The sequence below is a fragment of the Podarcis liolepis genome, assembly GCF_965112155.1.
Source record: "Podarcis liolepis genome assembly, chromosome: 4".
NCBI lineage: Eukaryota > Metazoa > Chordata > Lepidosauria > Squamata > Lacertidae > Podarcis > Podarcis liolepis.
Genome location: NC_139558.1, coordinates 34,715,170 through 34,727,562, shown reverse-complemented (window position 1 = coordinate 34,727,562; position 12,393 = coordinate 34,715,170). Strand labels below are relative to the sequence as shown.

The 12,393-nt window shown below is 42.3% G+C and overlaps 1 protein-coding gene across 2 annotated transcripts in view; it reads left to right on the top strand.

Annotated features, from left to right (window-relative positions):
• The first annotated feature begins 694 nt into the window (after nucleotides 1–694).
• OCA2 (OCA2 melanosomal transmembrane protein) overlaps nucleotides 695–12,393 on the top strand; it is a 153,793-nt gene continuing 142,094 nt past the window's right edge. Inside the window, exon 1 of one of the 2 annotated variants that reach the window (XM_083501713.1) lies at nucleotides 695–1,181. The gene's annotated coding sequence lies outside the window, so the exon portion shown is untranslated. The remainder of the gene's footprint in view (nucleotides 1,182–12,393) is intronic. The other variant, XM_083501711.1, reaches the window with a different exon arrangement.

Genomic DNA, 12,393 nt, shown 5'->3' with positions numbered 1-12,393 from the left:
CCTGGCCTCTAACTAGCCTAGACTGTTTAATTTCCTAAGACAAGCAAAGAGCCATGCCTGCCACTTATTAGAAAAATGACAAACTCACACCTCCGGCCATGAAAATACTTTAATCCGACTGCCAACCATTGATGCGTGCTTTGATGAGACTGTCCTATGAAGTTGTTCTCATACACATGCATATTCAGTAATAATAATTATTAATTTTCTGGAAGGATGTAAACATGATGGGGACTGTAGGTTTCTCTGCTTCTCTCCTCCCTTCTTATCCTTTCTGCTTCAAGGCACAGAACTCAAAAGTCCCTTAGGAATGCAGACAAAGTGTTTTCACTCCACCCCCTGGCATGTTTGCCATAAGGTACAATTGGGACCAGTTCACAGTGAGCCTCGCTCCCTGTTCCCTCCTCTTACGTTTCACCATTTCTGACAGGGCTCAGTCATTCTCTGCTGATCTAGCCCAGGAAGTTTTATCAACCATCCCTCAAGACCAAATAATACACTCTTCTTTGGGAAATTATCCTCACAGCTTGTCCTGATTTAAGAACCAAGCACAGACCTTAGAACTGTCCCAGGTGAAAAAAATTACAGGAGAATTAAGTACACTCATACTGGCTCCCTTAATTTACCTCAGGTTTTTGTTCTTACTCAAACAGTTGCTGTCAAAAGAATATTTGCTCAGAACTTCAGTTAAGATGGATACTCTGAAGGTACTATTGTGTGCTATTCAGTACTTTCTCCTAAAGTACAATCATATCATGAACCTAAGTTGGGTGTGGGGTTTCTCCACCTCCTGACAGAACTAGCGTCAGTCCATTTGCTCTTTTCCTCCCTTGCCCTTTGTAGCAACTGAGGGAGGATTAAAAAGAGCCTTGTTAATGCAGTGAAAATTGCTAATAGCAGTCAAAGCAAGCGCCAGCGTCTATGTTTGGTGTCACATGATGGTGAACCTAGGAATTTTTGTTTCATTCCTGTGTGCAGTGCATGGAATGGACACTTGTAGAATCACAGATGCTGAACCCAGTTCTTCTGCGAGCCATTTCATTTAGACACAGCCTTTACACAAATGGAAAATTTTGAGCTGCTTATTGCTCTTTTAACTGACGAAATCTGATAATGAACTTACGACCTCCATTTTTTTGTGGCATTTTTTGAGAAGACAGCAAGAAATCTACAGGTTGCAGGTAAAACACCTTTTTTTGTTTTGTTATGTCACTGATAGCATATTCCTTAAAATGCACTGTTAATTATTCTGAGACAACTACCTACTGGCAAAGGTTGCCCTGATACAAACTCTTGAAAGTGCATGCTATGTTTACTGTTTGATAGTTGGAATGTACTTATAAATGTGTTCCACTTCTTTGACTGAAATGAAAGGAATTAATTTTTTCATCCCCAAGGCAACTCAAACTTAATTTGAGAAAAATTAGGCAGCAATGTTCCTTCCTTGAAAAACATGGTTATGATAACTATTTGGAGTTATTCTGAAATAGCTGGATTGGAACAATCAACTTTAGACTTTTTTATTGAAATGCTGTATAGCTGTATAGTTCGGAACATTAGCGCTTTCTTTTTAGGTTTTCAAAGTCAATGACTCAAATCTGACGGTGTGTGTGGCTCATTGAAACCAATATGACATACTTCAGAGTAGACTTGTATAGGATTGTGTTTGCACTGCAGAGACTGAGCTGCAGATAAATGATTGTGTAGGAGATATTTTTTGGCATAGAAAGCATCCCTTGTATCACAATTGGGTTTGAAAAATGCCACCTAGCTAACAGAAAAGTCCTAACTTGTTTCCACTTAGAAGGAAGTCCTATTGACTTGGAGTTATTTATTTCTTTTGTTGCATTTATATCCCAACTTTTTCTCCAAGGAGCTCAAAGTTGGCATACATAATTATCTTCCCTCTCTGTTTTGTCCTTGCCACGACCCTGTGAGGTAGGTTAGGCTGAGAGACTGGGAGTTAGTCTGACACTCTAACCACTACACCACCCTGCCTTTCAGTTCAGTGGGGCTTACACACAGGTAAATGGGGCAAGGACTGCAGCCTCAGCCTGCATGCCATGTTCTATGTTTGTCAGTTTAAAATATTTAGAACTGGTCTTTTGATTAAAAATTTCCACAGCAGTTAAAAATATAGTGTTATGACAACCTTTAAAATATAAGCCAGGCTAGCTTCCTGAGTTGAGCTGAGTGCTTGGGTCATTAAGGGAAGCAGAGGAATGGAGGCTCTTTGTGAGGCGGCAAATGGGTGGAGCCCCTCTCTCAACTCAGAGATAGTGAGAAGGACAAAGCACGAGTTTAGAGTTGGGAGTTTGCAGTGATGTGAACTAGCGGAGAAAGAGAGTCGGAACAGTATTTGAGATTTGTGTTTGAATCCAAGGCTGTGGCTAAGGGAGGAACAAGATCCTTTTGGTGCACTGATGCCTTGAACATCTCAGGCTCAGGTTGCAGATATGTGTAAATAAACCATATATCAGAAAGACACCACAGTCTCTGCTCTGTCTCATTTCCAAAAGGAAACACGAACCCTAGGTAATCACTTCGAACCCCAGGAATCTCATACCACTCAGAGATTGGAGTGGTGTGAAACAGTATTAACAATAATGGGTGGGTCCAATGTATATGAATGGAAAGAGTTTCTTTTCACAGAAATGTTTGACTACATTGTGCTTGTGTTTCTAAAAATTATGCCTCTTTTTTTGGTCAAACTTTTGTGCTCCAGGCGTATTGTGGAATAAATTTGTCACCTCCTATATTTTCCTTTACCATTTAGGTGGGTAAAGGCCACAGAGCATTAATTTTAAACTCTAAAGGACTGCAGTTGGTGAGATAAGGAAAAAACAACAGCACCCCGCTGTTTAAATGGGAAGCAGTGCTTGGAACTTGTGTCAGTCCCAAATTACCCCTATTTGATTGTTTTCAGGTAGCTATTAGCCTGAGCGCAAAACGGGAAGCTAGTGTTAGCGTATTACTCTGGGTTTTGTGTCAGTTGCCTTTCTAATCTGGTTTTTAAAGAAACATCCCTGTGGTGCGCTTGAACAGGAGTCGAGTAATTACTTTGCTAGGATACCTGGTTTCCATGACAGCGATGTATGCTTTCCTTGGCAGAAGATCAGGGAAGTGACCAAATACACTAGTAAGCTTATAAAACACCTGTGTATGATGTATAGCCATGACAGACTGAAGCACTGGTGGTGGAAAACATGATTGCTGGTCTGGATTGAGATCTAGCCACCAGATTTGGATGTGTAATTCTTGTTGTTGTTGCATCATTTTTGGAGCCCAGATCAAGGGCCCAAATTGGGTCTATTGAAATGGCTCAGATTTCCGTCACCCCAAGGGATTGGAAACCAAGGCACGGCTTCCGATTGACTGCAGGAAGCTCCTGCAGCCAATCGGAAGCCATGGAAGCTGCCTTGGATGTTCAGGTTCCAAAGAACATTCACAAACTGGAACATTCATTTCCAGATTTATGGCATTTGGGAGCCAAAACACTCAACTCGCAAGGTGTTTGGGATCCAATGTACGACTGTATAGTGTTATGAGTTTGGGGGTGGGGGAGGAAGTTGGCTGCATGTGAGATTCTTCTAACCCCTGTGATCTCTGAAGCATTCTATCTTCCAACCACCTACACTCTGAAGCATTCTATCACTTTGTTACTTGCTGTAGGTGGAGACAAGGCCTGTTAGATGGGATCATTACATGGATCCTGAAGAGGCAGGGAGAAAAGTCCACTAGGCAGACCCCTTAGGAAGAAGTTTATGAGCTACTGCTTCTGAAAAGTTGTGGTATTTTAGGACAGTACAGCAAATATTTTAACACTTTTTAAGTGCATGCATCAAGTGTACAGAAAAAAGAGCAAGTAGGAATGGCAAGGATATGTTTTCCCCTTCCCTTTTAACTCAGGTGATTAACTCTGAACCACCAATTAAAAGTTAGTGCTAAATCCCATTAACGGCAGAAAGTGGTTAGGGATTAATCCTGAAGATTTAAAAACATCTGTTTCACATAGCAGAGGTTTTTGTTTTTTTTTAATCTGTAATATTTTGACCCAAGGTTGCTGCATAGCTTCTGCACTTCAAATTGGATTGTATGGTGAAATGTGAGCAGAGTGCTTGCAGGCACCTAGCTGCCGAAAAAAGTAAAAAAGCGTAGCTAAAAAACCCAAAATATGCACTGTACAGCCCATTTGCTAATCACATTGCTTCTTTCTCAGTATTATTTCAAATCCATGCAACCCTAACATGCCTTGAGAAAATTTTCAAGCAGCAACATTTGCACAGTCAAAGCCGAAACAATGGCCTTACCAGCTTATTTTTGTCTTCTCCTTAGCACTCCTTAAGACACATTTTGCTTTCCCAACCACTAGATAATGAACTATAAACCAATGCTTCCAACTGCATCTACTCATGTCAGCATCACTCCCCGTCCCGTTTATATGTGATTGTGATATTAGCTTCTGTTCACACTTGCATTATTAACCTGGGATTTAATTCTGTGGTTTCTTTTAATTATATTATTTGTTTACTAAAATTCCTGGGCAGTGCCAGGAGCTCCCCACTAGTCTTTCAATGAAACAATAGTATAAAAGCCAATATAATCTTTGCATATATAGGTGTCACAGGAGCTGGTCAGTAATCACACAGTTTAAAGATGGTGTTAACTCTTATTAGCAAAAGCACAATCTCCACACTCCATGACTGCCTAATGAGCAGAGCAGCTCATTCCCGGTGGTCTTCCTCCATAAAAATCAGTTGCTGAGACTCCCATCTCCTCAGGGCTTTCCCTGAGCAATTGGAGACTATGCCTGCATGCAGCCAACCTCTCCTTTGCTCTTTTCATGCCTCTTCTGGTTTTGGGAGACAAGTGGGGGACGGGAGATTGTCACAGCAGGAGGGGGAGACATCAGTGACTCTTCACCAGCGTAACCCATCTTTGCCTCTTGGCCTCCCTCATCTCACTTGCCAGCTTCTGCCTCTGATTCTGGCCTGCTCTTTGCACATACTCTCCAAGCTCACTTTGCCAGTTTAGTTTTTGACACCTCATCTCCTCAGTCGTCTCCCTCTTTTCACTCTGACCACTCATTGTTGTCCCACCACCACTCCGGGGGCTCTGAGCCTTCTTCTTTCGGAGGTTACCCAACTGTTTCCTTCCACCATTCCTCTGCGTCCAACCAGTCCATGACATCAGGCCTCCTGAGTTTTTCTGCTCTGATTACTTTCCCTCTTTTTATTTAGATTATGCTTATTTAGCTTTATTAATGTGGACAGATACTTTATGGAGAGTTAGACCTAACTCACTTGAAACAGGAATCTTGTGATCAAAGCATGGTCTTAATTCATTCAAGGGCATATGTTTTCCTTTGTTTTGTGTACAAAACTTCCATTGATATCCATGAAATTTCTGTTGTGTGGTTTTTTAAAAAAAAATTCCGTTCATTCTTGGCTAGAAATTAAGTTTGGGTTGTAACCTATAGAAAATAGTTGTATAACTCTTAAGAACAGGACAGAGAGCAATGAATTGCAGCATGTATAGTGAAGGCATCCCCCCATTGCTATGACCTGTAGGGAATGCATTTGAGGAGTTCAATATGCCTTTGTGCCCTGTGGGGTTACCAGCACAAGGGTTTGAGTATAGATTTTGCCCTCCTTGCTCAGCTGTGTTTCCATGGGCTACATGGAATGTAGGAATTATAGGGATGCGGGTGATGCTGTGGTCTAAACCACTGAGTCTCTTGGATTTGCCAATCGGAAGGTCGGCGGTTCGAATCCCCGCAATGGAGTGAGCTCCTGTTGCTCGGTCCCTGCTCCTGCCAACCTAGCAGTTCGAAAGCATGCTAGTGCAAGTAGATAAATAGGTACCACTGTGGCGGGAAGGTTAACAGTGTTTCTGTGTGCTCTGGCTTATGTCACGGTGTTCTGTTGCGCCAGAAGCAGTTTAGTCATGCTGGCCACATGACCCAGAAAGCTGTCTGTGGACAAACGCCTGCCCCCTTGGCCTGAAAGCGAGATGAGCGCCACAATCCCATAGTCGCCATTGACTGCACTTAACAGTCCAGGGGTCCTTTAACTTTACCTTTTTTTACATGGAATGAAATAAACTCAATGTAATTGGAGACAGCAGCAACTCAGCTTCCACCTATGACAACAAGGTCATCAAAGACTGGCTGCATCACGATCAATGTTCCTTCATAGCAAAAAGAGGGCAAATGTTGTGTGCAAAAGGTCTCTGGTCCAACCCTTGACATCTCCAGTTAAAAGGAATGGCTGATGTGAGAGACCTTTTGATGTGAGGCAATCAAAGTGTGGGAATATTAGGATAGATAAGACAACCTGCCCAATCTAGTAGTAGTCAGCTCCACATGTTCCTATGCACACGCTTGTAAACTCACATCACGCTTTGCATTTTAGCTTGCTACATTCATACTGAACGTCCTACTTGAAAAGTGGCCCTTACACACCAAGCTTAAACCACAGGGAATAATGTTTTAGTAATGTTAATAGAACACACTTGCCAGATAAGAATGCTTATATGATCACAATTAATTTTAATGGGAAACTTTAATGGAAACTTCAGTTTAGTTTAGGAACGCTGGAAACATTGGAAATAGAATTGTTTAGGAACGCTGGCAATACTGGCTCAGAATTGCCTACACCAGGGTTTCCCAAACATAGGGTCTCCATTGGTTTTTTGGACTACAAGTCCCATTATCCCTAGCTAGCAGGACCAGTGGTGAGGGATGATGGGAGTTGTAGTCCAACAACAGCTAGAGATCCAAGATTGGGAAACCCTGATCTACACTGACTGGCAACACCTCTCCAGGATTTCAGGCAAGAGACTTTCACAACTCTACTTGGGATGCAATCCAGAGTCTTTTGCATGCAAACCAGACAGAGCATGCCCTACTGAGCTATAGCCCTTCCCTTAATCCATATGCAAACAATCACGTTCTAAAGAGTGATCACCCAAAATGGGTTTCACTATATTTGTACTTTTAGATTATCAGCCTCGGTTAAATTAATAAATTTGACATTCACTATTTTTAACTGGCGCATTTAAGTGAATACTTGGAAAGCTGGTTTCAAGGGGCTTAAACAACTCACTGGGATAATTAAAGAACAATCCCATTCTTTTGGATTTTTGTTTTATCCCAGTTAGTTTGTTTTACAATGCCACGCTCAGTCAGCTAATGTATGTTTAACACGGCAAATACAATTTTCTGCTGCAAATTATTTTTCCACGGCAAATTAAAACTAAGAAGTGAAGTGGTACAAAACACACACACAATTACATCTGAATTGAATGTGGAGACGAACAATCTGCCTTCTCTGAACTGATAGCTGGCAGGTCTTCCTGTTTTTTGGATGACTCTTCATGTGACAAATTGTTACAACTATGCTAGTGGAAGACAGCAACTGGTTTTCAGTTTTGGGGAAACGTAGATGCAAGGCAGGCTAGCTAACCCTCTCATGAAGCAGTATGAATAGCCAGCTGTTATTCAGAGCACTCCCTTGTCTGTCTGGGAATTCTAATTAAAATCTCTGGCAACTTTATTTAAGCCCCAAGTCAGTCAGCTGAGAGACACGGGAAGCCAAAAAATGTGGTATCTACACTACTATCAAAGCTCTGGATAAATCTTTCTCTTTTAGTGTGCTTTGATATCAGTCTTCTAGACACATTTTGTACTCTAAATAGGGCCCCAACAGATTACCTCCCAACCCATGATTTTTTTTTTAACCCTCTATTAGAAGGATATGGAAACTGTATCTCTCCAGATGACAGGGATGATGGGAGCTGGAGATGGGGTAGAAATTAAATCCAGTTTACATTTAATGGGAAATCTACCTAATTCACTCTTTTTTTGGGAAAACTGAAACACAGCGATCTTCCAAAATTTGCACAACTCTGAATTTTGCAATGAAGTTCTCCAGCCAAGTAATGTGCACGCAAATTCATAGACTGTGGGAAAGTGTTCGTAGAAATACATATATTGGTGAAAATAACATGTAAGAAGCATTCTACTAGGGGGAATTGCTTTACAAAAAAAAGAGCAAGCTTATTAAGCAAAATTGAATACAAATGTGTATATTATGAAAAATTAGCACTAAAATGCTGGTGAATTTTCAGGAGGACTTTTAAGAAACAAATCAAGAAGAAATGTGGGAATCACCAGAATGTGATACTGGAGAAACCAACATGGATAGATTTGCCCATCACTCACTGTAGTTCAGGAGCACCTTGAAGGACCACAGACTGGTTTATGTCATATTATCCTATAACACTAACAGCAAACTCAGGGCACTTTCAGGTTGCTGCTATTTGGGGGTGGGATTTCAATCGCACACCTGCAAACTGCAGCTTACTGGCAGGTCTTGCACAAAAAAGCCATTTCCGTGCAAAGATTGTTTTTTATTATTATTTATGATAAGGAAAATGTAGCCAAAAGTTTGGGAAAAGACTTGCTTTGATGCAACATTGCCGAGCCTCCCCACAAACAAATCAGACAGGGTGCTCATTAAACAGCCAACATCATGGGATCTCCCTGTAAAATCAGGATGAACACGTAATTAATAGGTCTTCTCGTTCTCCAGGTCAGAGCTAAAATGTCACCACCCGTGTGCAAGAGGGGAGATGTCAGCAGGCTTGTTTGGAACTTGTGGTGTGCAGGAGGGGAGACCCTACAGACCCTACCAAAACAGGACAGGGCTTGGGATGGTGACTGGTTTGGGTCGGTGGTGGAATGGGAACCTGGGTGGAGCAGAAAGAGCTGTGGCTTGGTAGAGCCTCTGCACTACACACAGAATGTCCCAGGTCCAACCCCAGGAATCTTAAGGTAGGGCTGGGAATGTGACCTGTCTGAAACCTTTGAGAGATGCTGCCAGTCCGTGTAAGCATTACTGAGCTGGATAGAACCCTGCACGGGGCAGCTTCCTTGGTTTCTATCCTGGAAGGAGGGCAACATAGCTAGGTAGCTGGCTGGTTGGTAAGCTGAACAAAAACACTCCAAATGGCCACATTTTGTTGCAGGGCCCACTTTTAGTGTTGTTTTCTTATTTAAAAGAAGCAGAAGGAAGAAGAGAAAAAAAGCAAATTCATGAAGTATGTGTGTACAGTTAGCCATGACAAAGGATTGGTGTGTGTGTGTGTGTGTGTGTGTGGAGGGTGTTGGAAAAATGGCCTGGGAAGGCTGAAACTTCCCCAAGTCTCTGGAGCATCCCCTGGTGGCTCTCTCTGGCTGTAAATCATCTTCAGTCCAAAGCACCCAGTAATAAGTGACTCTTCTCTCCTGAAAAGAGCATGCCAGTCTTCTGGCATATCACAGCAGAAGAAAGACTCAATCGTAGTTCTAAAACTACTTTATTTACAGTCTTATATACAGAGACTCGATCAGTATATCTGTGCTCTCTGAACACCAGTACAGAACTGCGACACACACAGGAGTGAAACCAACTTCCAATAGTACTCAGAAGGAAGAGATAACACAGACTTCCTTTCTCACGCTCACTCAGACACTCACATGATGTATACAAATCATGGTACCACTTGCTGGAGCAGCTCGGATAGATAAAAATCCTAACGGGGAGGGGGGGACTGGGCTCTGCCCTCACCAAGCCTCGCTAGTGAGCTTCTAGAAGCATTTGGTTGGCTGTTGATGGGAGCCATTGTAGTGCAGTAGAGTGTTGGACTGGGAATTGGGAGACCAGCATTCAAATTCTCACTGAGTTGTGAAGCTCATTGTGTGACCTTGGGCCAGTTACTTCCTCTCAGCATGTACGTTTTGAGCTCTTTGAGAGCCAGTGTGGTGTCTTGTAATCTGGGGAACCAGGTTCGCTTCCCCGCTCCTCCACATGCAGCTGCTGGGTGACCTTGGGCTAGTCACACTTCTCTGAAGTCTCTCAGCCCCACTCACCTCACAGAGTGTTTGCTGTGGGGGAGGAAGGGAAAGGAGAATGTTAGCCGCTTTGAGACTCCTGAAGGGGAGTGAAAGGCGGGATATCAAATCCAAACTCTTCTTCTTCTTCTTCTTAGAGGAAAGGTGGCAATTCAAATAATATAATGCTGGACTAAATGGATCTTGATATGAAACAGCAAGGCATTTCTTATGATTATATTTGTATCAAATGGGCAATATTTGCTCCAGTTTTCAAAGTGCAATCTGAACTGAACTGAACTGAACTGAACTGCAACGCAGTCATGGAATATTCCTGAGTTCTCTTTAATGCGGAGCATCCCTGCAATTTAGGATCACATGCTGATGGAGGTGATTAGTCTTGCATTCCAATTCTGTAGCAAGATCATTTTCCTGCCCATCACTACTCATTCCTGCTGTTTGGAAAGGAACTTCAGCAGTCGTGCGGTTCTGCTCAACCGAGCAACTTTGCCCCAGAACCTCTTCCAGCTTATTATTCATTTCCTCTGGTAGAGAATCGGTGCAGAAAGGATTCCTTACTTACGTTAAAATGACTATTTCAAAGTAGTGGTGGGGAGTGAGTTTAATAAACAATGCCAGAATGAAATTCCTCCTCAAGAGAAGTTAGGGCTATGTCACACCCACCCCCATTCATGAATTTAAAAAGAAACACACCTAAAAATGAAGACGGAAAACTCAGGAATATAAACCCCAACCACCTGGTGTTTTTACTTGGTCCATCAGGCTGACCATTTTCATAGTTCTGCTGTACCAGCAGCTCTTACACCAGCATAATGCAATGTTCTTGTGTTCTTCTGCTTACCCCATGGTAAACTGAAATGAACCTAAGCATGGACTGGCTCTTCCAGAAGAGAGGTTTTTACTCTCTGTGGCTGACCCCCTCCATTAGTCCAGGTGTGCAGAACAAAGTGATCTGATTCCTTCTGCTCACCCACATCACTAACCATTTGCACGTAAGACATAATGTATATGTACATTTACATATATATACATGTATATGGTGAAGTGTATGTCATGAAAGCAGATTTTCCTATAAGATAGTAAGAAGTCAGCAATGAAACTTGAGAAAAGTCTAAAGGAACTGTAGACAAGTGGCATGACTTAAATTTAAGCTAACAGAAAGTGAAATCTTGTTCCAGTAGGTGAGGCATGATAATGACATCTGGATGAAGAAAAAAAGAAAGAAAGTGACAGTACCAGAATTATATAATTGCCTTCCATTGCAAAGAGCGAACCAAGCAAGACTTGACAACCAAGACTTTACAACAGACCTTTCCAAACTGTGTGTCACGACGCATTAGTGTGTCGGCTGCAGTGTGTAGGTGTGTTGTGCGGACGCTCCCTGTGCTCTTTCTGGGGCTGGAAAGGGGTTAGTTAAACCTCTGGTTTGCCAGTAAAACTGAATTACCCTGTTGCAAAATGAGGCATGTCTAAAAAGTGTGTCACCAACTTGAAAAGTTTGAAAAGCTCTGCTTTACAAGAATAATAAACAGATATATTGTCAAGGGAAGAAAGCATGGCTGGCTACATCTGTAGGGAGAGAGAATTGTGGGAGCTATGGACTGGATATCCTCTACTTAGAAGGCTATTATGGACAAGCATCTCAGACCTTCTATAGGTGTTCAAGAAAGAATAGGAAGAATTGGTACAGTGGACAAAGTTAAATAGTTAATGTTGGATTAACAGTATGGGATAATCAAAGCACATTTATAGCACCCTGTACAGTGGTACCTCGGGTTACATACTGAAATATACTTAGAGTCGCAAAGTGATTTCATGCTCTTTATTCAGCTCATAGTGGTGAGGAGGAATGAATGAAAGTCCCCTCAAAGTATCTGCTTTATATACATTATTTACACAATGGGCTGCACCTGACTGGCTAATTCCGGAATTCTACTGTAAGCCAATCAGGTTGTGGATTCACTTCTATCTGGAGCATGATTGGGTGGTTCCTGCCAACCAATCATACTGCTGCATTGTTCTAGGACCAATCAGACTGCTGCATTCTGAATCCTATTGTTCTAGGACCAATCAGACTGCTGCATTTTGGATCCTATTGTTCTAGGACCAATCAGACTGCTGCAGTTTGGATCCTATTCAACTCAGTACATAACACATACGTTTCAGGTTACATACGCTTCAGGTTACAGACTCTGCTAACCCAGAAATAGTGCTTCAGGTTAAGAACTTTGCTTCAGGATGAGAACAGAAATTGTGCTCCGGCGGCATGGCAGCAGCAGGAGGCCCCATTAGCTAAAGTGGTGCTTCAGGTTAAGAACAGTTTCAGGTTAAGTACGGACTTCTGGAACGAATTAAGTACTTAACCTGAGGTACCACTGTACATTGCTTATAGCAGGCATAGGCAAACCCTGACCACCGGTCCTGTTAGCTAGGGGTGATGGGAGTTGTAGTCCCAAAACATCTGGAGGGCTAGGGATGATGGGAGTTGTAGTCCCAAA